The sequence below is a fragment of the Poecilia reticulata genome, chromosome 16, assembly GCF_904066995.2.
Source record: "Poecilia reticulata chromosome 16, P_reticulata-male-v2, whole genome shotgun sequence".
Classification (NCBI taxonomy): domain Eukaryota; kingdom Metazoa; phylum Chordata; class Actinopteri; order Cyprinodontiformes; family Poeciliidae; genus Poecilia; species Poecilia reticulata.
The window spans coordinates 9,853,141-9,878,806 of NC_088845.1; the positions used below are offsets into that span (position 1 = coordinate 9,853,141).

At 39.3% G+C, this 25,666-nt stretch overlaps 1 long non-coding RNA gene across 3 annotated transcripts in view; it reads left to right on the plus strand.

Moving 5' to 3' along the window:
- LOC108166989 (uncharacterized) overlaps nt 1–25,387 on the plus strand; it is a 44,086-nt gene extending 18,699 nt beyond the window's left edge. Inside the window, exons 3-5 of one of the 3 annotated variants that reach the window (XR_014083926.1) lie at nt 18,098–21,356; nt 23,305–23,506; nt 23,606–25,387. This is a non-coding gene — a long non-coding RNA (uncharacterized LOC108166989). Of the gene's footprint in view, nt 1–18,097; nt 23,507–23,602 lie in introns of all 3 variants that reach the window. The other 2 variants (XR_014083925.1, XR_001777390.2) reach the window with 2 other exon arrangements.
- Nucleotides 25,388–25,666: the final 279 nt, after the last annotated feature.

Below are 25,666 nucleotides of genomic sequence, written 5' to 3' on the forward strand. Positions count from 1 at the left end.
TGCTCCGTTCTTCGTTAGGGCCTCAGCGATACAATCAGGGTATGGAATTAAAAATCAGAAAGTGTCCTTGTCGAGGAGACACCCGGATGGTGCACTTTGATGTCTCCTCAGAAATTTGAAATTCATATGTTGTCACACTTGATTTTAGTCTCCCTCACTCTCACTCACTCTCTCTCTTTTGCTTTTTCGTCATCTTCCTCCACTTCTCCTCCGTCAAGTGCCATCATGTACTATTCAGTTAGAAAGGGCAAATCAAGGGAAACAGAAGAATGTAAAAGCATTGTAAAAGGATTTCCTGAAGCCCTTTCTTTTATTTTTTATGTTTTTACTTAGTCGAGAAGGCGGGAAGACATAATGAATCATTTAATTTCCTTTTTGATTGTAGGTGCTGGGGTGCGTGGGTTTGGAGGTGGAACATGGGGATTAAGGGACCAAGGGATGGGATTGAGATGAGCTGGTGGACCACTTTGATGCCATTTCAGAGCTCTATGCCAAAGTCAAAGACAGAGTGAGCAAAGTGTAGCGGTTGTACATGCACGTTTTTAGATAGACACATAACATTTCTTCTCTACTCCTTCCAGAAAGATTTTTTCACATGATGACCAGTGTCAGTCAGTGGCCGTCTTAACCGTTGAAATTATAGACAGAAGTGTGGATGTTATCATGCTTTGAAATCAATGACTTCCTATCAATTATGTGGACTCCCAATTAACCCACTTCCCTTCTCCTTAGCACCGTCCTTTTTCTTCTTATTATGTACAGATTTAGACAGAAGTTTAGATGGCGTTAATTTTGAACTTTTAATGATTTCTTCAAACTGTTCTTTCTTCTAACTCGCAAACACAGTAGTGGCAAAAATCATAGTCAACTGTGATTGTGTTTAACTATATGACTGTCAACTACTTCAACAGTTCATAGTCATAATCAACTGTTTTGCTACTAGTAGTACTGGTGCAACCCTGCCTCTCGCCCGGAACATTAGCTGGAGATAGGCACCACCTATCAAATGAAGATCAATACCAAAAATAGCAATGACACAAAAACACAAGGAAGATTTGAAATAGAAAACCCAAACTCAAAAAGCTGACGATCATAACAGAGAAGGGGATATGAAGTGGTGAAGTGTGTGACTTGTTCCAGTGTTGATGTCCTTTCTGATGTAATTTGTTGATATTTTTTCATTCTTGTTGACAATTAAGCTACATTTTTAAATAAGCTGTAAATTACAAAAGGGCATAATATCTGGGTTTATGTACAAAATCAACTGCAATAGTCACAATGAGAGGGGATAACAATTTATATAATAACATAAAATCTGTTGCAGGACTTTGCCTTGGCTCACTGCCTCAGTTGTCTTGGTTTGTTACAACAAACCAATGGTTCTAGAGAAAGATCTGGGATATTTTCAGAGTTTGTTGATCCAAATAAAATAATGTAACTTTGTTTAATTAAATATGTTAATGTGAACTATGCCTTCTCTAAAAGTAATTCAAGGAATGAATTTGGGTAGATGCATTTCTTGCTTTTTTCTTTAAGGAAACAAAGGGGTACATCAGTGAGTCTGAACTGCCCCTCCCAAGACAGTTATGAATGGTTACACAGGTGGGGTTGTGAGGACAGAAGGATGGGGTAGAAGGAGGAAGGGGGTAGAAGGAACGAGAATGGAGACAAGGATGGGTTTTCCCATTGGTCCACTATATCCCAGATTCACCATTAATCACTTGAGCTGAGCCCCTCCAACTCTCTCGCCCCTTCTTGCCACCGTTGTCTCCTGGCTTTGTTGCCCCTTTTTCCATTGTGATAGCAACCTATTCTTGCATACCCCCTTTCCAACAGTGAACACCACCCATAAAACTTATCCATCCTCAAATCAACTATTTATTTCATCTGCCACCTCAAAATTGTCATCCCTGTTTGTCTTACTGCTTATAGCTCTCCTTCCCCTTGCTGCCCCTTTCTCCTATCACTCTACACCCATTGAATACTTTTTTTCTCTCCTTGTTTTCTTTCTCTCTCTCTCTCCATGACAAATGGGTTTTAATAAAAGCTGACAGAGCGATGAAATTAAAGGAGTGCATCCCATGGCCAGCTGTAGCTCCAGCCTTACTGTGGCACTGACATATTTAAAACAGGACCTTAATTCAGTAGCTGGCAAGTGCTTTACCAACCCTAGGACACCTCAGTGTTATCAAAATCATTATTACTGCTTGACACAAAGCTGTTGTACAAAAAAGGAGTTTAACACTACACTTAGCACCAAAGGTGATGAGAATTCATCCGTCACTTTGTGTTTATGCCAAGTATAAACCTAATAGAACAGTTTATTCCATTGACCCTATTAGGATATATTAGGGCCCCGTGTCCCATGTCATCTCATTGTAGTTTTGGACCATAAAGAGAGGGGGTTGGGACAGAGTAAATGGTCAAAGACAGAAAGGGAGCGTGCGTCTATTCCGAGGGAATCCTTCCATAAGGAATAACTGACACAGAGGACTTACCCACGCCTCAAGAGCTCTCGCTAGCGTTAGAAAGCATTGTTTTTTTGGATTACAGGGCTAGGAGGGGAAGCTAATCCCATAATTTTTAATCTCTCCTGATTCTACAGGGATGGATGAGAGCCTGGATAAGGGGAAAGGGGGGGAGGGGGTAGGGGAGTAGGGGGTTCCCTGACACAGTTTGGGTAGGTGGGTTGCAGACAGGAGAGGGTGGAGGAGGGGTGAGGGACAGAAAAGGTTTCTTAACAAAGGGAATAATATATTATTGAAAGAACATGATTTGTTTAGCTTGTCAAAGTGAAAAATCTTCAAATGTTTCAAAAGGAGATATTTTCTTTTCTGTATACATTTGGAGGAATCAAGAAATGACCAAATGCAATACAGTACTACGAAAGTTCCCAAAGTCAACATCCATCCATTTTTTTTAGACTCTTTTGTCCTTGCAGTTTCCAGGGAAGTTGATACCTGTCTCCAGCAGTAATTGGGCAAGCGCACCTTTCTGGTTCATTCATGGATGGATGGATTAAAGGAGAATTGAATAATGGAGGGACAGACAAATGAAAGGATACATTAAAAAATTTAATGGGAAATAAAATCAGTTAAAACATTTTTTTTACATGTATCTATACCCAGAAAACACTGAAATGAAATTCCATACTTCCCAAACCTTCCCAGACTTTGCCCTCTAGAAAAAAGAGCAACTCCAATCCTGTTCGCAAGCAAATTCCAAATCATTCTGTGACAGCGATAACGTATCCTCCTCCCAAAACATTTCTGCTTTGTCATTTCATACCCTTACCACCCCATGTTTGGGTGTGTGGATAATTTCTGAGACAGCTTACAGTGACAGGCTTTGGGTACGGAGGGATAAGTTGTCTGGGAGCTCATCCTTATAATCTGTGAAGGATACACAGGGATACCCCAGGCAGAATACAAGGACTGCTCACCTGCAGGTTGTGCTAAATACGATTAGGAGCTAGACTGGAACCCAAACACTTGCTGTAAGCAAAAATATAAATAAAAATACCCATACACAAATTCACATAGGGGATATGTTTGAAGATGTGAAGGTGAGAATGCAGTTACTATGCTTTTCCTTGTGGTTTAAAATCAAGTTAATGAACAAAATGCAGCAATAGCCAAAGGTGGTACATTGGATCTCCAGAAGGCTTCATCTGAATGCCTTTTCCATACATAAAGTGGGCAACAAGGACACAAACAGGGATGGAGATGGAAGGTGGCCTCAGCAAACACAAGAAGTTTAAAATGATTGTGTCCAATCTGGAAGTAACCTTGGGCAGCTTCTAACACGACTGAGGGAGTGAGCGAATGGGCCTTGGAGCTCAGCCAAGGAGAGCCTTTTGTGCCAGCAGCCGCCACATTCCAATCAACTGCCTTTATTTATACCCCCGGCCTAATTGAAAGGTTGGCTTGTGAACCATCTGTATGCAGCCACACTCCATCTCCCCCTTCAATACACACCAACCCTCTTACACACAGAAACACACGCACATGCACTCCCTGATGCTTTATCGTCCCAAACACAGTCAGCTTTGACCCAAGGCGAGAAGGCCAGGCACGCCACATCTTTGACAGTTAAAAACACAGGAGGCTAATAATGTCAGTGACTTATGGCAAAAGCAAAAGTGGAAAGGTTAAAAATAAAAAGTGTGTTTCTGTGCCGTGATATTTACCTCCTGTACGGAGAGGCAAAGAAAAGAAGCTCACTGAGTTAGCCTCTGGCCTACATAATGGCTAAGAGGGTTTTCCTCTGAGGTGGACAAATGTTTGTTCTACAATCAGTTCTTTGCTGGAGCGATAAAAACAGCAAAAAGCAGTGAGGTGATAAAAGAGATAGAGGAACATTCTGTTTTTTATTATTACAGAAGTACAAATAAATCAAAACACAATCTACACAATTACACTGCAACCTGTAGTTGTGTCTAAATTGAACAAAATGCACAATTATATTCAGTTAACTTAGTTACTTCTGCAATGTACTCCGAGTGCAAAGTTGAAAATGTCTGCGCATCTACACCAAGCGATCAGGTGTGTGAATTGTAGTTTGTCAAAATGACAGAAGGCCATAAGATTTATTCATCATCGTTTTAAAAAAAATGGTCAAAGATGGAAAATATTTGGTGTTTGGCGTCAACATGTAACCTCTAGGGGTCACATGTTGCTATATCTTTGTGATTCTTAATGAAGTAGTCAGTTGAGTCAGACACACAGCTGGATGGTTCTCTTTCTCTTATATCTGTCTCAAAATCTCATAATTAGAAATAGATGCATCACATTAACACATTCATAAACAGATGACCTTTGCCCCACACAAGGTGATGCAACAGGTAGAAAGACCTTCATTAAGTACCAGTGAGACACAAGGAACACCTTTTTGGTGATTTTTATCACACTGCCAAAGAGGCAGTCACAAAAATGTCAGTTTTTTTTTTTTACTTAAAAAAAAAAGCTCAAAGCTGAGACTCATTGGATCTAACTTGGCATCAGAAACACTGATTTGGGTCCAATTAATATGCTCCAAGCAGCAAGGCACTTAAGAATATATTCATGAATTTTCTCCTTCACTAATGTTATTCCAATGCTAACTCCACATTTCACAGTAATGCATCTGGTTTTTTATTTTTTATTTATTTATTTGTTTATTTCTTGCTATAATAACGTACTCCTTCTTCTAGCGTACCAAAGTTGGTATTTTTTACAGCTTTAGGATTTTGGTGGTAGAGTCAGTGCTTTGGCAATGTAACAAAATGACCACAAAACAAAACCAAAAGAAAAAAACAAAAAATTTTTTCCAACAAGTTCTGCAACCGGTTTTGTGGAAAAAGCCCTTAAGGAACCCAGCATTTACTGCCTCAAATATCCGTGTTACATGTTGGAGTTTTATAGGGCTGGAAACCACATACACCCATGTCACTGTTCCTGAGCCCCTAGAAGTCCCTATGTTATAACCCCCAAAAATGTAATGTTAAGACCATCTTGGCAAAACTCTCATTAATCACCCTATGTTGTGCTCAAGTAGAAATCAAACTGTTTTTCTCCATGATTAAACTTGGAAAAACTTTTTCCTGCTGAAACCTCTCTTTTACTCTCAATAAAATACCAATCGCAAAAGTCCCAGAAAGCTTGTGTCCAACTCAGTTAGATCAGATGGCACATAATAGCAAACAGGGAGGAGAGGCATGGGAACTTGACTTTTAATCTAGTCGTAATTTTGACAAAGTGAGCGAACAACCCAGTATTAAGAAATACTGTGCAGCTGAAAGGCTCTGGCAGTTGATAAAAAGACTCAGGCACCGGTGTGAGATAAACGACTGGATGATTGATTATCGCCTCTGGCAGAAAAGTGAGCAAAGCACAAAACCAGTCAGAAGTGTTTGTGTCATGAACATTTTCTCACAGTTTGTTCTTTAAGGTCACTGTTGTATTTCAGGTGAGTTTGCAAATAACATTAAAACTAACCATATTTCAATCTGAAATTGTGCACAGGAAACACAGAAAAAAAATAATTGCATCACTGTAATAAAGCAATGGGTTTGGCTGAAGGAACGACTGGAAAGATAAAACAATAAAAAAAATCATGTCTGTTGACATCAATTAAGGATTCACCTAACCTTCAACTTTCAGATCTGTTTAAAATTAGGCGACTAACCACATTGCTCCAAGTGCACCACGTGCTCTAGGGATCTGGTAACAAACCACAGGGATTAATGAACAGTTAGATCTGTGTTTCATCAGTTAACGGGACAGGCTGATGGAGATTGCAGCAATGCTGAAGAGCGTGTTAAGCTCTCGGCAGGTATCCAGCTGGCCCCGCACTGATCTATGGGACATGTCAGGCTTCTTCTGCCAGCTGGCAGTGAAACACACCACCATGTTCATTCATGACTGGCATCTCCAAAACTTGTGAAAAACCTTGTGGTTTTTGAATGCTCCTTCTTTAAGATGCTTTTAAAAGAGGAAGGGAAAGACGAAAAGAAGGAAGGAAAGAAAAAAAAAACTTTTAGGTGTTTTAAGACAAGGACATTCAGGACAGCTTGGTAGTGCTTCTTTTAAATGTGATACTTTCTGTTGTTTTTTGCATTTGCAGACATTTAGAAGAACTCAATAAAAGGTTTTTTTCACACACACCTATGTATGCTGTTGGAGTAGATTCTTGGGGTGTGTTCTTTAATGCCAATTGTATTCCTTCTTGGAAAATGTTTCATTAAACATGAAAACATAACAGAACAATGCATATGTATTATTTTAAAACTTATTGTGATATAATTTGTCTCAAGTTTCATTTTAGAAAAGTTGGTAAGGCTAAAACTAAAATTTTCACCAAATTTAAATAACTGTACCAAAACTGCCTGCATTGCCTGTTAAAAAATAATTGACAGAAACCTGTAAGGAAATCAATCTTTTATTGATTTAATGTTGTTCTTAAAAAAATCCTTCTGTTGAGGGAAAATCCTACAAATAATTCCTGTTTCAAGGCTCACAATCACTTAAACCAATATCTTTAAATGAAGCTAAAGCATTTTTAATGTCTTTCCTTTTTGAAAGAACCTGTTAATGTCAATTAGTGATTTCCTATTCTCACTGGCTATATATTACATGATAAAGAAGAGCAATTCTCTGAACATACAATTGTCCAAAAATATTTTTGTTGACTGAAACATTAGGAGTTCATTTCACTGAAACTAAGGATTCAAACCCAAACGTTGAAAAGGAGCCAAAAGCCATAACCTTCTCTTCACCAAACTTTGGATTTGACAGGATTGAGTCAGAAAAGTATTGTTCCTCTTTCCACTGCCAAGCCCAGACTGGTCTCGTAAATTACAAGACAGGGAAGTATAATTCATCTCTCCAGAGATCACTGCCACTACTGTTCATTGTCAGTATACCTCGCAGCATTGCATTTGGCATTTTACATTGCGTAAGGTCATTTCCTGAATCTGTCTAGATTGTTTTGGCACTAATCTGCAGATCACATGAAGTTTTTTGAGAACTGTAGCTTAACTCTATGCTATTCACTATTTCCCACTATTCATATTTGCTCTCTCGCTATGATACTACGTGTTGAATGTGATGTGGAAATTTAATGAAAAAACTTATTGCACAGGTGGCGCCCTATTACGCTGTGAATTCACTAAGCTACTTCAAGACACTGTTTCTTTTACAGCTGTTATGAAGAAGGAGTTTCATGTCAAAGTGCTGGATTTTATGCACCTCTGACCACAGAGGTGACAGAAATCCTTATATTCAAGGATTTTAAATGGAGACCCCACATTTTAGGAAACATAATTAATGGAACGTTACATAGTTAATACTCTTTTAAAACACACATTTTCTGTAGTCCCATAGCTTTGTGTGCTCATCTGTAATCCGTACACAGACAAAGTACAATGGCACAAGACCTTATGTTAATTAATGTCTGATATATATCACAGGCTTGAGTGCGATTTGATCTAGACAATACTATGCATATTTCTGTAATCTTCAATTGGTCTTTTTTTTTTTTGGAAAGCAGTCAGACTCTTTTAAAATGTGTCAAAGTGGATCTTTAGACACCTTCTAGTTTAACAAAAACCTTTTCAAATGCCATAGAAGAATAGGTCTGGCAATGTTTGGATTATAACATCTGGTTCAGTTAAAGTTAATCTTTCCAGTTATTTATTTTAACCCAATTTAACCTAATCAAAGATCTACCAGACTTCTTAGTGAATCTTCCTTAACTTAAACATGTATTATTGTGTTGCTAGTTTAAAGTTTCATGTGTGTAATAGCATTCTTCAAATTATTAAACATGCATTGCTTTATCAAACCTCAATAGACTTCATATGCAAAATTACAAGTTCAATTTTACTGTAGAATAAAATAGACAGCCTCTGAAATGTCAACAGGAGAGGCAGACAGAAAAACACAAGGGGGATTTTACACATTTTCTCTTTTTATTTTGGGCATGAACGTTACAATCAGCATGTACCATGTAAACTAACATATACACCATTTAGAGGCCCCATTAATGAACTGGAACATAGTGATCCAGCATGTAGACGTTGCTGGCAGCCTTACTGAAACACTGAAATTAGGCATTTTGCATGGAAACAGAATCATCAGCATGCTGCTTGGGGAATGGGGACAGTCAGCCAAATGCAAAATCATCCTCTGTTCTTCTGTGGCTCGTGCGGGTGATAAATCAAACCGCCGAACAACAATTAGCACTCCGTTGACACTCCTTTCACATCCAACAGTTTACACAGGAAGTCGGCCAAGTGATGTAAAAAAAACGGCGCATTGTCTTGCCAAGTGCATCTGCTATTATCGGCAGTGGAAATCCATCCACTTGTTGTACAAGCTTGTGAAAACAGGTCCATGGGTCTCAGTTAAAAGCAGTAAAAACCATCCTGTATAATAAACTAAAGGCATCTCAAATTTGCACTACATACATGCTGCAGGAAAGCACAAGAGACAATTAATCCCCCGACTGCCTCTGTAGCTTCCAAGAAAATGAACTTTTTACATATGCCTTACAGGTCAAACATACAGGAGTGTCGTCCCCTTCTTTACATTCAATGGAAAATTGTTTGCTGAAAGCAATCACACAGACTTCAATAACAACTGAGATAAACAACACACATCCGGTCTAATCTCTCTGCAGACCATCCAGCTCAATTAATTACCTAGGCTCTGTATTTGACTTCAGGGCATTAGCAATCATCTTTAAATATTAATTGTCTTTGTCCAGGGACTGATCCAGGGTCCTTGTTGTTTAGTTGTCGAGTTCCTACAGAGTGAAACTGGATAGAAAAAGGCTTAGATATGCTATTTGTTCCAAAAAGGGACAAGAGTTTCTAGGAACAGTTGCCTGTTTTGTATGAGACTTTTTGTCTAGAATATGATCAGTGAAGTTCTATCGTGTATTTATAAATATTTCGAACCCTTGCGTAGTATTCATACCCCTTGTTTTCCTGCTTAACCATAAAACAACCACAAACCAAGGTGATTGTTGTAGGATTTTATAACCAAGACAAAGTAGAGCAACATTTTGAATCTGAAGGAAAATTAAACATGTTTTTATTGTGATTTTTTTTTATAAATGGAAATCTATAAAATATAATGTGCATTTGTTTTCAGCTATGATCCTATTTTTATGTTTATAAATGGAATGCCTTTGTTTTGCAAGGCACCCTAGGATGACATTTGCTTTGAACTGACACCACATAAGTACATTGAATTGGACTTGTTTGAGCTGATACAACAAAATAAAATCCAGGGCACAAACTACCTCAATTTACTGTTTATCAGTAAATAAAGTCCATCTGTGAGCAATTTATTCCCAGGATAAATGCAGCTTTTCTCTCTAACAGGCTTGTTAGAGAACATATGTGAATGAACAATAACATGAAGTCCACAAAACGAAAACAGTATATAATCTTTTGAACATTGCATTGTTCATCTGAAACTGGACAGATTATGGCACAACTGCAAACCCACCAAGAAAAGACCAAAGGTTACAGACTTTCAAAACAAGCATTATAAACTTTGACTTCAGCCTAACTTGGGTTACATAAACCAATGTTGAAGAACCAAACGTGAATCTCCATATTTGTTGTTTTATAACAATTTGGTATTTATGGAAGTGTGGTAAGAACAAAGTTACAATGGAAAGAAAGCCATACAAAGTCACTTTCACAGTTTGAAACATGTGAATGAAGACAGTCTGACTCAATGGGCATTAAATGAAACTTTCTGCCCAATGCAAAGTGTTTTCACTGTGTGGCAGAAAACAAACACCAAATCATCTTAGATACATGACTGTCATTGTGAAAGATGGTGATGGCAGCATCATGATTGCCTTTCTTTAGCAAGGACATGGAAGCTAGTCAGAGTAGAAGCATATTAATGTGTTAAAAGGGACCAGTCAAAGTCAAACTGCAAATATGAGGCAATACTGATCTTGGACTCACCTATTAGCAAACAAGAATGGTATAAAAAAATCTCAATCTCTAGATGGACTGAGTTTGAGTCCATCAAACACGTTTTTGTGTTTGAGAAACACAAAAACATGTTTTTTGAGGGTTTTTTTTGTTTGCAGGACAGAGGGTAAAAGAAAAACTGAGCCAGCATTATCTGCACATGACTTGTCTGAGTTGACAGAAGAAAGATATAAAGATTTATAGCATATGTCTCCTGACCACCAGCAGGGCAAACAAACAAACAACAACATCCTGAGTTAAGATGAAGCATCTGGAACGAACATGCCTTCAGAGGATGATATCTGTCTTCATTTAGGCTGTCTTTAATAATTAACCCAATGCATTTATTTATTACTCTTCACCAAAGAGATACCCAGGTGAGTTAAGCTTCTCTCGGGATAAATGCTCAGGAGAGAAAATAGAAGATTCTTCTTCTTTTTTTCTTCTTTCCTCTCATGCTTTGCATGAGTGTTTGTAGCCCAGAGCAGAGGAAGCCAAGAAAAAAAATCCTATTTGGCCTCTGTCCACCTTTACCTGCACAATTTCCTATATCAGCATATTTTCTAGTGTACCATGGGGCCAAAAAGCAAAGAACGGGGGAGCTGAAAACGGAGAGACAGGGGAGCTAATTGGCCTGTGTATTCCAAACTACCGAGATGTATTTTCTTTTAAATCTAACATAACATCTACAATAAAAAAAAAAGAAAATGCATTTCTGGTACGTAGCTTTGTTGTTAGATCAAGTCACTACATTCAATGTGTTTAGGAAACAGAAACATTTGTGCAGAATTACACCTGTTCCAAAGAATACATTACAGTAAATAATAGTCATAATAATGTATGTCTAAAAACTATGCCTTACAGATATGTGGTCATATGAAATTTTACTTTTATTTCCCCAAAATCACCTCTTGATCAGATTTTTACTAAAATGAATTTTGCTTTTAAAAAAAACTCTATACCTCTTGAACTTTTTCAAATTTTGTAACATCAGAACCATAAAAGCTATGTATTTTATTGGAATTTTAAAATGATTCTTGACAATACATACAAAAAAGGGTGGCATGCATTCATAGTCAGTGCACTTTACTTTGACACCCAAAGCTAAAAAATAAATAAATAAATAAAACGACGCGTTAAAAATACCATCCCTAGAAATAGGGGATGAACACATGAAAATGTGTTTAAATGATCCAGTCAAAGTCCAAACCTTTGTCCAACTGAAAGAGTGAGGTAAGACCCTGAAATTGATGTTCACAGATACTTTTCATCCAATTTGACAGAGCTGGACCTATTTTCCAAGAAATAGGGCAATAAATTCACTCTCTGAATGCCCATATACCCCACAGGACATGCAGCTGTAACTACAAAAGGTATTTCTATACTTTTATTACTGCATTGGTGAAACCCCTTAAAGCCCGTCTTTTTCCTTCCACTTCACAAATATGCCCTATTTTTAGGTGTCCTACCACAAATCCAAATAAAATCCAAAGCAGTTTGTAATAGTGAAGGGCAAAAGCTTCAAACAGTATGAATACTTTTGCAATGCACCATATTTAAATTTCTGTGTTTTAGGAATATCTGTTGCTCATCTTTAGTTCTGACCACAACTTGACAGCATGCCAAGTCAGGGGCGAAACTTGTGCATATAGGGAGCAGCTTAACAAATTGCCACTCTGCTGCCAAGTCCTGGGAGGGAAGAAATAGCTTAAAGAAGGTGCTAAAATCCTTGCTAAAGAGACCAAGAAACCCCACAGGGTGAAGGGTGAGGGGGAAGAACGAAAGAAAAGTGAAGGTGGGTAGAAGCACATAAAGAGATGAAGCCGAGGGAAGAGAAACATGCAAGATAAAGAGGCAGAGGGAGAAGGGAAGAGTGAGAGGCAGAGCAGGGAGAGGACAAAAATGAGGGAACAGTAGAGGCTTGATATGATTTCAATGGAATGTTTGTTGACAGTGCTCCGTGGCCCCGGGCTCTGGGATAAATGATTGAACACTGCGCCTGTCAAAGCCAGAGGATTTCTGTGGGCATGCGTTTCTCTCCCTGCTCTTTTGCTGGAGGGAAGGTAGCAGTCAACTAATTGACACAGAATTAAGCATGAAATGCACTAAAGCACAGCCCTCTGCTGCCGTGGCTGGCCTCTTCTCCAAAGAAGCAGCTTCCCGCCAGTTAAAAGCTGCAGATAAGACACACATGCTCCTATGTTGAGATTAAATCTCACACTTGCAAATATACAAATGTAAACAGATCTTTAAAGACAAAAAAAAAAATCCAAGCAGATGGCTCACTTCAACATTTGAACACCCCCACAAAAAGCAAGTACATACATGTACATCAATAGAAGCAAAGAGGGATAGGATAGAGGATCTTCACAGAGTAAATGAGTCAACAGTATAGACTTTTTCTGTAACATATTGCTCCACGAGAAAGTTATCCTCTAAGTGTCATTCTCTGCTACACCTGTCATATTATGCTCAGGGGCCGTGATCTCAGGTGCTGAATTCTTGGAAATGGCTTATCAGTGCACTAACTACTTTTACTTTGCTCTGAAAGCAAACAGAAAAAAAAGGATAAAGTGAGAGCTTTTGGAAAAATTGACAAAAAAATAAATAAATAACGAAAATGGAATTAAAACTAAGAAAAATATGAACAGATGATTGTCTTTTAATTTTCCTTCCTTTTATCCATTCATCCATCAAGTCAGATCAAGTTTATTTGTATTGGACATTTCAGCCGCAAGGCACTTCAAAGAGCTTTACGCCATCAAAACATAATTCAGTAACCAATTATGAAACAAGCAAGAAACATTACGTTTTGCCAAATGCTATCATCAAATTTATCAAGCAAATTATTATGAAATACGTTGATTTAGGTTCCAGTTATTAATCAGAGGCATCTCTAAGCATTTGGGTTTTTAGCCTTGATTAAACAAGGTGTGACAAGTTCGTGTTCTATTCGCAAAATTTCACGTGGCCACTAGCCGGTCCTAAAAAACCCTTTTGAAAGAGCTTTAGACAGGATGAGATGTGCTAAAGAAAATGAGGGAGTCTGTGGGTCAAAGAACCAACCTCATCTCTCTGACTACCAGTTGGTCACGTGGTAGCTTTTCCTGTCTTGGATGTAACGGGGAGAATGGGGAAAGCAAGGGGAAAGGAAGGGAGGGTGGGTGTATTGCAAGGCGGATCCCCAGGGTCAATTACCCACAAGAAGGAGGTACTGCAGCCAACACTCTGCATCTCATTTGCAAGGCAGCAGCAAAGGTGCACCTGAGCTCCTCTAGTGAGCATCCTGCCACAGCTCCGAGCCAATTAATGTCTCCTTCTCAGCGACATGTGCTTCTCAGTGTGACAACCAGTGTGGCTGGGCAGCTGTGGGCCGGGCCTGCTGGCTGAGGGAGAAGGCCTCGGCAATGCCGCTTGTCTTCCCACAGAGACTAATTTCAGACAGAGCCTCACCTGTGTTTTTACAACAGCCTGAGTCAGAGGACTTCAGATTCAGGCCCAAATACACATGCACTCATAAATTCAGATAAGCAAGGACATAAAAACGTCCAATATACAACAGCAGAAATGACCAGATAAGCACATTAAGAGAAGATCCAATTCTTTGCCAACAGATGAAACACAAACACCAACGACCATCAGCTGCACATAAAAACATAAAAAATGAGCAACAATAATGGAATGATTTAATACTTTCTGGTTTGTAAAAATTGAATTTAAGAAAAGCTGCCTTTCAGGGAGGTTAATGAGAATAGATATATCCCAAAGTGTTATGTCTCAGTAGATGGATATGTCACACAGTAAAAAAAAAGCTCCAGCAGAATGGGGAAAAAATTTGATGCACAAAGCAAAATTAAAAACTTTCTCAGTTTTGGCCTGAGGCGACACTTGGAGATATACGAGTGACCTGAACAGAGGGAGATTATTTGCCAGAAAGCAAGCTTATGGACAGTCAATATCATGCATATTCCTTATGAAGAGGTGGAATATTTGGTCTAAATGTTGTATATGAAGAAAGGTCAAGCAAAGGTCACTAAACACAATGAGGAGTTATCCCCCTAACAGATAGTTCTATGGCCAAGTGTTGTGGGATATGTAGATGAGAATCAATGAAGGAAAACACACATTTTTTAAAGAATTTATACAACTTTATATCAAAATCATGGTAAAAAAATATTTTCCTTTTTATTTAATAAAAAGTTATGTTTTTATTTTCATGTTGCTTCATGTTCACAGTTGAGAATTCATACAAAGTTATAAAGCATGCAAAAAAACAGCAAAAAATCAAAATGGGGAAATTCAATAAACAGGTTTTAATTTAATTAAAACTGTATTTGAATTGTGATTCAATCACCAATAAACCTGTCAGAAAATAAATAATTTTTTTAAATAATTTTTTTAAACTCTGCTGTAGATCTTGAAACCTAAAGAAACATTTAAAATACAGAGTTGGAAAAACTCACAGTAAAAATATAGAATACAGTAGTGGTTCTTACATGAATGGCTCCCTAGGAGAGGAAATTTATTTTGCATTCTCCTAACCACAAAACAAACACGCTACAACTACGTGGAAGGTTTTTGCAAAAAGTGGAAAACATTTATAATACATCAGGAATATTCTGAAATAAAATCTGATTAAATGCCTTGTGTTTTACAATTCATGTACACACAGTTGCATAACAGTATGCGCACCTGTGGTGCATTTAGATTTAAATAAATATTTTTAATGTCTTAAGATGTTTCCTGTTTGTGCAAGTAATATTGCATTTTTGAAGTGGTACCGCCAGTGTCATGAATTAAATCTATGGACGGAGCTCAAGACTAGGATGACTGCAAGAATTTCTTTAAAACGTCAAAGACTTGAAGATGATTTTACACACAAAATAAATAAAATGGATTTGCATTTACAAGTTGTTCAGATCTTTGACCTTATCGAGACATCGCATCTCTACTTTTACATTAATTTGTGAAACCATGGGCTAATATAAATGTATGGAAAGTTAGTCTAGATGAAAGGAAATCATGAATTTCTTTCTCAAAATGCGGGAATGTGTCCAAATGGCTGACAAGAGTTCAAGTGTCATTGAAAAAGTAACTTTACATTAAAGTCAGCAAAAACTTCACATAATTAATTTGTGCTGCTGTGCAAAACTTGCCTCAGAATAACAACATTTTGGAAGTAGTGTCTTATACTTGCTTCTTGATTAAAAACACAAAATGACGACTATTGAAACAATAGATTATTAATGGTTTCCACGTTATGTATGTATTTTAGTGTATTAACTGATTAACACCTGAGATTTACAAGTAAATGTACAATTGAAAATTAGTGCAAAAAATAATAAAAAACTACAGATACTTAAAAAATTAGCCACGTTGAGGAATTACTGATAAAAATGTGTTCATCTTTACTCTTAGAAAAAATCTGATTTTTTTGGACTGAGAAGTACATAAAATCCAAGGAAAATTGGAGCGTGTGTTACTTATACACACTGGTCAGCGAGTGTGTTACCATGTAATCGACTCACAACCTTGCATGTGACCTCGTTGCCGCAGGGCATTGCAGCCAGCAAGGCTAACGCAAGGCTAATGAGTGTCATTCATTGTACTTGGGTGCAGAGGAACATGCGAGTGCAGGAACACACTTATTTAACAGATCCATCCTTCCGATCACTGCTCCCCGTAGCCCTGGAGCTCACAATGAAAGCCAGTGTCTCCCTCAGCGGGAAGTCTGCGCTCTCCTCCCTGACCATCCCCGCTCATCCGAGACAGAAATAGACATTGCTTTGCCTCTGTGCTCATTCTCATAGTCAACTCATGCTTGACACACGCTGGATGAATGACTCCTTCCTCCTGCTCCCCTCAGCCGACTACCGAGGTAGTTCCGAGTTGTCGAGCTTGCCACTGAAGAACACGGGAAGTTGGATTCGGCTTGCGAGGCAGAAGTGGGGAGCATGTGTGAAACTTCCAGCAGACGGCCTTCTGAACACACACACACACACACAGAGCAAAGCAAGCTGGCTTTTGACAGTGGCAGAATTATTACGGTGAGGTGGATATTACCCCTGTGGGACTTCATTTACCTCCAGCATATTCACTGAGTTGCTCTGTGTTTTACTGCTCCTCATAATCCGAGCCAAGCGCACACACACACACACACCCCCGCGTATATACTGCCGCTCACTCATATCGCCATATCACACACTATTTTTATGTCAGGGTTATTATTGAGATCATTATGGGATGTGGATAGCAGTCAGATGCCCACCTCCAACCACATCCTTTTTGCTGCCCTCCCAATTTCCTTCCATGAAAGGTTGCCAAAGATTTCCTATTTATCAGGAAAGCAAACATGCAAAGACACAAACAGGCACACACACATTCAAAAGCCGGTTTTGTATTATTGCAGTTATTCTCCTAGCATTTAGCTTGTAAAGGTCACTGATGGACTTCTTTTGTTGGGCTTTTTGAGATCTCCTTTGCCCATTGTGTCATCAAATCATTAAAAATTGAGGGGAGAAAGGCAGGGCAGGAGACATTGCATATGTTTGGAGGCATTATTATTATTAAATAATCATGTTTGTCTCCTAAATTGAGAGTGACTCATGCCACAATATCAGTAATTAGATAAATTATTGATGGACTAGCGGGTGGGTACAGGGAGAGTTGGTGGTAGAAATGGAATTGCCAAACCCAATTAATGTCTTTTTCCTAGAGTGGCCCCATTAGGGTTGTCACTTATACTGCCAAATGGTGACACTAATAAAACCACAACTAGCACTTAACTGCTTAATTAATAGTAAAATGATCAATATTTTAATTAGCTTAGATTAAATACAGTGGAGGCTAAGAGAGAGGAGTAAAAAGAGGTTGACGCTGTGTGCCCTTGCTGATTTAAAATGTCAGACAGCGTTTTACTGGAAGCTTTTTCACATTGACAGCCATTTCAGTAGAGAAGCTTGTCAAAACAGATGTAAAATTTACAAAGTACCTATCACACCCATTGACACTGACACTGAAGATAGAGAAAGTCTTAAAGCAAATTTCTGTTTTAAAGTGTAATATCATACTGAAAAATATATTTAAAAAATTATTAGAGATACTAAGAACTTTTAATCTTAGCTTCTCTTTCAAAAGTGAAAGACAAAAGAAAATGTTATTCAAGAGCAGCAGATCATTAGAATCTCAAGAAAACTTCTACTGATATAAACTGTCCTATATCTACAGTGAGAGCAATAATTAAAATGTTTAAAGCCGCATACATTTTAACACATGAGGTTGGAAGTGGATCCAATTTATCTTGTTACTGCTCTCCATTGAATATTATGCATACACAAACTCAGTGCCACACCCCAATTTCTGTCCAAGTGTACGTTCTATAACGCAGCGAGGGAAAGGCCATTGTTTCCGATTGCAACACTGCACAAAAGAAGAGCACCAGTGGAAAGAAGAGAAACCTTCTGACCGTTTGTTTGTCTGGGGAACAGGAAGATATCGACACGGCATCCCTGTTCCACACAGTCTTTATGATAGCTGCTCATACATTGCTTTCTGAGGTTGAAAAAAGGGGTTTTCTCCTCGTCCCTGATGACACAACATTTTGTCTTCTCTGTTCTTCAGTTTACCTGGAGCCTCGGCACTGGGCACAAACGAGTGAGAGATGAAGAGTGTCCTCGCCTGCAGTAATGCCAGTCCAAGATTTATACGCTGCACGACTTCACTGCCCTGCACCACTGAACACACAATTAAACCATTAGCTAAAAAATGACAAAAACAGTCAAATTTACAGAAATTAAAATAGACTGAAGTTATAATATATAATTTAAAACCAAGTTAATAAAAAAATTCTACAACCTAAGCATCACTGACAAACTGCTAATCAGACATCACTCTTTATATTTTTGTTTTCTGTAAAGAACAACAAAAAAAATAAACATTTGCATTGTTCTAAGCTGAAGTAAAAACCTGTTGCCTGTTGCACTGAGGATCAGACCTTCCTCGAGGAAACCTGCAAGCCCAGTATAAAGGGACTATCCTTCTTCCACTAATACCCATCAACCCCCTCTCTCAGGGGGACGCAGTGTCTCCAATCCCCAACATGAATAAAACAAGTTGTTATTCTTTTCTAGACAAACACCCTCCGAATGCCCCCAGATAAAAAAAAAGGGGAAACCATGCCAAGCCTGGGTTTTCCTGCAGCAATGTCAGTAGAGATGGGCTCCCCAGACACTTGGTTGGCTGGGCTCTGTAAAGTGTGTCCTGCACCATGCAAAGTGTCTGCTTTGCCAGGGGGCACCGCATGGAAACTTTAAGCACAAACAAAATAAACAAAATACCTACCGATGTTTGTTCATGGCTATAACAAAGCAAATTATTCATCCACTTTATTAAGTCCTTATGTACATGGCGTTATTAATCGAATTCCCCTGTGACATTTGAGCTGCTGTTTGTTCATTTGAGTCTACAGAAAGACTGTGCTGGTAAGTGAATCATTAGGAGGCATCACTTTGGCCCAGATTTGACAAAGAGGCTGGGAAGGTGTGCATTAGCCGATGGAAAAGGTTAAGCATGGTAAAATGAGAAAGGAAATGTGGCGGACAAATTGGGAAATTAGCAGTGGGCTGGTGGGGAAAGTCTCGGAGGACCCAGTGGTGAGGCGAGGACCTATTATGGCACATGGCACCAGGCAGCTGGGTGGTAATTATCCTTACGTGTTTAGCAAGACACTCTTATGCAGGGCAGCATATATGACTTCTGCCTTAACCACTTAGTTGGCCCATTTAGCTCTGTGCTGAGGTGTGTTAGCGTGAGTAGGGGGGGGTGAGGGAGGGTTTGCAGTTGCACACCTCTTTAGAAGAGCGTTGCATTCACCTCTGTTCGGCTGCAGGTGCTCTAAAGTCAGCCATAGATTGCCCCTTTGGACTCTCGTGCAGGTGTGTGACCCCTAGAATGGAGCCCGGGTGCAACTTCATGTCTTTGGGGAAGGTGACAGAACGACCCCATGAAGACCCAGCTGGGAGCCCCGGGGAGCTGATGGTCTAAATGTGAATGAGTGTGTGTGAGAGTCTTTTAGTGTTTCAATGTGTGCCCACTGCCAGCTTTGTCGAAAACAGCTGGTTGAAACCATCTGCTACTCCTCTTCATTGGCACCACCAGAATGTGAAAGTACTTTATGTGTGATTTTAATGTGCTCATGATCCTTCTTTCTTTCTGCATCATCCACAATGAAGCACATAACGCATAAATGTAACATCAAACTGATTTAAGGAGTTGTGTTGTATATCAAAGCATGCTTTGTAGACACAAAGAAGTCTAATGCTTTCATTTTTTTTTGTTTACTTTGGTTGCAATATTTCTGCACTAGATTAATAAACCACATTGCACAAAATATGTGCAGACACATATTTAAACTCAACAGATCAGAGCAATTTGCAGTCTATGTTCTGTCAGGTTGCAGTTGTACTCTGACACCGAAGTGAAAGAGACAAACAGTAAGGTTTTTACTTTCATAATATTAATTAAATTAGAAGAGAACCCCAGGTACTGAAGAAAGGAAGCATTCATTAATACATCTGACCAGAGCATTCCACCCTTTTAAAACCCTTTCAATTGGATCATTGAATTGATGTTAATATGTGTCAAAATCTATATCTTCAGCATGCAGTCTCTAAAACTACTGTATTAGACTGAAAAAAAACCACAAAACAGTTTAGTTAAGAGTATAAACTCTTGCTTTGGCTGTGATTGATAGAAACATAAAGATTTCACTGCAAGCCTAATACACTCTTTGCATCAATGTACAGAGATGCTCTTTGGTGAAGTGATTTTTTTTGGGGAAGATAATCTCCATCTGGGTTCAGAACAAACAAGGCCAATTTTGCATACATGTTGGACCCACAATATGTTCATAAATTTGCCTCTGTGGTTCCTTGCAAACAGAAAAATGTGGGGTTCTGTCAGTTATTTTGCCACAAAGACAGTTGGTGTGAATTGCATTAAAAGCCGCGCTGTGTTTATGTATGTTGGCTTTTCCCTTTGGTTCTTAATCATTTGCTCCGAGCAAGTCTACTCTTTCAAACACATTTAAGGGAAAATAGAAGGACTGGGATATTAAGAGGTGAGAGGGGGGTTAGCATGGTAAAGCTCTACCCAAAACAAGACACATGAGACATGAGGGTGTAGTGTTAATTAGGGAGCCAATATTAAAAGATAAATCAGAGACGGAGGGAAGGTTTGAGGGAAAAGATGAGGGAGGAGGGACAGAGAAGAAGGAGGAGGAAAAAAAGACTGAAAATAAGAGAAGAGAGTGAGGGCAGAGTGTTGATTTGAGAAGGGCCTGAGGGCAACCTAGAGGGCAGAAAGGGGAATGATAGGCTGGCTAACCAGGAGTTGATCCGGGATGTGCAGTTCTCTTCCCTTTCATCAGTCGTAAAAACTTAAGCAACACAACAAAAACTGTTGTCTGCTCACTCACTTGCTCACTTGCTCGTGTTGTTTGTTTTTTTTTGCAGAGATTAAAAACATTCTTTTTAGTTTTGGTACTCAACAATGACACTTGAAAACATGTGTGCTTGCAGATGTGCTTGCATATTGCCCAGCAAGTAAGCTGCTCAGCGAAGACAGCGATGAAAAATTATGTTTTTTTTCACCTCCCCAAATTTGAAAAGTAGCAGTGGTGGCGAAAGGCATTCAATCTGTAATCGGAGCAACGTGGAGGAGCGTGGTGCCGCCTAATGTGAGTAGACCCTGCTGTTTTCCAAGGAAGACGGTGCTGGAGGGGAGGAAAAAGCCGAAGGAACGGAGAGGCAGAAGGGATAAGCAAGCGGAAGAACCCACACGGAGGCAGTTGGGGGATCGCTTGCTCCAAACATAGCAGAAGGTATGGAGCAAGGCACACTGTGTGGGCCCCATTATTTTCATTCCCCATTCTCTTTTACCCCATCTCTCCTTTTGAAGACGGCGGGATTTTTCTCCTCCTCCCTGACATAAAAGTAAACAACGTTGCCTGCAGGCACAATTTTCCCCAGCAACACAATAAAATGTGCAGTGAATTTATGATGGTCATCCATTAGCTCTTACCAAGGAAACATCACCCGTATCTGTCGTCCATCATTATAATAGAGGGTTAATGCACCAAATTTACATAAAAAAGTCATATTGTCTGCATGAATTATTTACACCCTCAGCTGTTTTTTCCAATTTCTCTTTCTTTTTTTCTGTCTTCGTCCTCTCGATTGTGGCAGAGGGGATTTGGGTCCGGATTCTCATGGAGAAAATCCGGCAGTAAATTCTCCTGTGAGGTGCCCCTGTCATTGCCACCTCTGTGTCCTAATAATCTATATCAGCGTTGAACTCATTTGTTTATTCCTCCCACATTTGAATTTGCTGGGGAGTTAGAACTGAGGACACAGGGACACATGAGTTTCTGGCCTCTTGATTGGTACTGAAAGAGTTAATGAAATACATTTTAGTATTTATTTTTTAAGTGACTGAAAGTTTCTGGCGCACATTATATGGGAGTAAGAACATAAAACAGAGTTTTGCAAATATTTATACATTTACAATTTGTCACATTACAATTACAATTTTTTTTTGTATTTTATTGGGATTTTATTAAAAGATCACTGTGATAATTGTGAAGGGGGAAAAATTTTTTTTAGTGAGAACAAGAGCAGCCGCTTTCTGGATCAGCTGCAACTGCCTGATAGATTTTTTAGGGAAACCTGCGACGACACTGATCATTGAGAAATGTGAAAGGCCTCCTTGTCTCAATACATGTGTTGTGGTATGTCCATGACAGTTTAGCACATCTAGATATAAACACTATTGTCTATCAGATCTCTGGATGCTTCTAATGCTTCAAGGATTGCACCATCATCTCGGTCCCAATGAAGCACACTGTAACAGGATTACATCAGTGGTCATGAAATCCTTTTGGTCAAATCAAGACAAGCCAAGTTTATCTAAATAGTGCATTTCAGCAACAAAGACGTTCATGATCAAAACGCAACACAGCCAAACCAAACATGAAGCAAGCAATGAACATTACATTTTGTCAAATGCCAACATCAAACATGAAATGGCAACAAGTATATAATGTCTTTTGGCGCTACGCTCTTCAGTGATTTATAAACTAACAGAAGTTTTATTTTCTGTGCTGCAAGGAGTCAGCTTAGTACTTTAGAACTGGGGTGATGTGCTCTATCTTCTTGGTTTTAGTGAGAATGAGAGCAGCTGATTTATTTTTTTTAGACAGACCTGTGAAGATACAGTTACAGTAATCAATGCAACTAAGGATAAACGCATGTATGAGTTTCTCTAGAACTTGATGGGACATCACCCATTTAATCCTAAAAATGTACTTCAGGAGATAGAAGGCTGATTTTGTAATAATCTTTATGTGAATTTGAAGGTTCAGATCCTAGCCCATCACTACATTAAGATTTCAGGCCTGATCACTGGTTCCTAGCTCGTTCATTGTTTTTAGAGAATTGTGTTGACGTATCTGGGACATCACGAGCTTGACTTTTTACACCGTCGACCCAGACATCCTCCACCAGAAAATCACAATGCTGGCCTCTACCTGTGAGAGGATCTCCAGCTTTCTGATTGAACTGACTGGCAGCAGCAGGTGAGGATGGGGAGCGTCTTGTTCTGCAAAAGGGCCATCAGCACTAGCACCTCCTAGGGCTGTGGTCTCTCCGCACTCCTCTCTCTGTACACAAATGAATGCACCTCCACAGACTGCTCTGTGAAACTCCAGAAGTTTGCAGATCACACAAATTCATTGATCTAATTCATTCCTCTTTGTCCACTTGTGTGGTCAGAACCACCTGGAGCTTAGCAAGACTGTGGAGATGACGGTGAACTGCCAGAGAACACCATCCACACCGCCTTCATTCACTGTCCTCAGCAACACTTTGTCTACTGTGGATCACCTCTGGTTCTTAGGAATAACCATTTCTCAGAGCCTGAGATGGTTCTCACACACAGACTGCAGAAGCTGCACTTCCTGCAGCAACTCAAGAGGTACAGCCCTGCACAGCGACTGCTGGTCAATTTCTACATTGTCATTCACTCTGTCCTGTGCTCGTTCATCACTCTGTGGTTTTCTCATCTACAAAGCAGAACTGGACCAGAATGGAATGAACAATTAGGTCTGCAGAGAGGATCATCAGGACTGAACCGCCCCGCCATCGAGAACGTGTGCATGCCTGGGATCAGGAAAAGGCAGCTAAGATATCTGCAGACCCCACACATCCTGGTCACAAACTGTTTAGATTTGTAACTTTAAGTCAGCACTAGAGTGTTATTTGCACACACAAAAAAACAGTCACCACAGAGCCAGTTTCTTTTCACAGGTCATCTTTCTGATGCCCCAGCAACTTACAAGTATTCTACTTCTGCAGGCAATTAGTTGCATTAGATTTTATTTAGGAGTATCAGACTAAAGGGTTTTAAATATACATGAATAAAACAATTTGTATGCATTTTTTTAAATGTACAAAGAAAAACTATTATTTTCCATTTCTTTGTTGTTTTTGTCTGTCCATAAAAATAGAAGATATATTAAAACTTGGGTGTAACATCAAAAGGTTCAAGGTCTATGGGTACTTTCTGAAGGTGCTTTAGGAAACTGACTCTGGTTCAATCTTCTTACAAAGTCTATGTTTATGCTGGTCAAATCAATATCATAAATAATGTTACAGTTAAATGATCCCATTTTTTCTGGCCTAATTCAGTGACACACAAAATGCTCAAAGTGTCAGTCGTCCTGCTGTAAGTGAATTAGCCCGGTATCACAACCCTGTAATGAAGGCTTGTACGGCAGCGAACAGTTGCCTCTCAGACCCCGGGGAAAGGCTCAGTGATTGAGCAATTATGACAAGCTCAATTACTGTCATCATATTATCATAGCTAATCCAGCCCCACCATGCTGCGCCTTCCACTGCTCTGATCACAGCCTTTTTCACTGTCACTGAGGTGAGAAAGTGCCGCCACTGACACTGCTTGTGCTCCCATGAACACGCTCAAGTGAATATGTGGCAAATATGTCAATCTACCGCTGCCTGTTTCTGTTTCTATCTTCCTACATGGTGTCCCTGGGATGGATGTCTTAATTTTTTTCTAATTCTGTCTGACAGTGCCACAGGCGCTCTGGCTGAGCTAAATTTGTGACACGCCTTGACAGACTGCAGGTTTTGTGAGTTATCTGCTTCGCTGAAATGGCTAGCACACTTCTAAGAAACTATCACAGCGGCAGGCAGAGTCGAACTGCTGATGCAGTTCATCCAGCTGTGCAGTGAAGCAGGCAGAGGCTGAGAGTAGGCTGAAGGAATTTGCGTAAAGTAAAAGTCATCTTTTACTTCCTTACCTATAGAAATCAATAACCTTATAGCTAAACAGATAATCCTCAGGCAGTGGAAATGACAAAGATGTATATGAAGGGCTCAGTGCTAAAGAGAGTTGGAAATCCAGGACAAGTATTTTGCCAAACAGCTGGAGTTTTTTGATTGTGCACTGCCTTTCCTATGAATATTTGTTGATTCATTTAACGGGTGTATTTGCCCTACAGGGCTAATCTCTGCTTGCCTCAAGGTCCAGTTCCCAGTCAGAGGCCTGGCCACCTTCTAATACACTGATAGTTGCTGACAGGTTTCAGATGATGCTCTATGCCAGGGATGACATGTTGATGTGTGATTGTTGGTTTGTGACCTTGCCTTTCTCATGTTGTCTTTTCTTACCTTTGATGTTTCTGATATCTAACAGAAATACAATGGTTTGAGTCTAAAAAAATTTATTTTAAGAAAAAGTTTGACCTTGAACATAACTTTCAATGACAATTTTATTCTCTGTATCGCCGTATCATGTTTGAACTGTTTTACTGGGATTAAATAGGAGATCTCTAAAGGTGTTGCAGTGTTTTTTTTAACAGATAAACTCAAAACATTGCAGGATAGTCCATGGGAACAACAGACAATGGGAACTGAGAACCAGGAAGCAATGGAAGAATCCAGCAAAGAATGACCGAGTAAGAGGGGGTTTTACACTGAGGAGCTTGATTACTGACAAGGAAGCAGACTGAAGGAGGGAGAGAGATGACACAAGCTGTGTTTCCATTGACCTTATAATTGCACAAATTCAATTATGAAAAAAAAATCTAAATGAATACACACGCAAAAACATTTT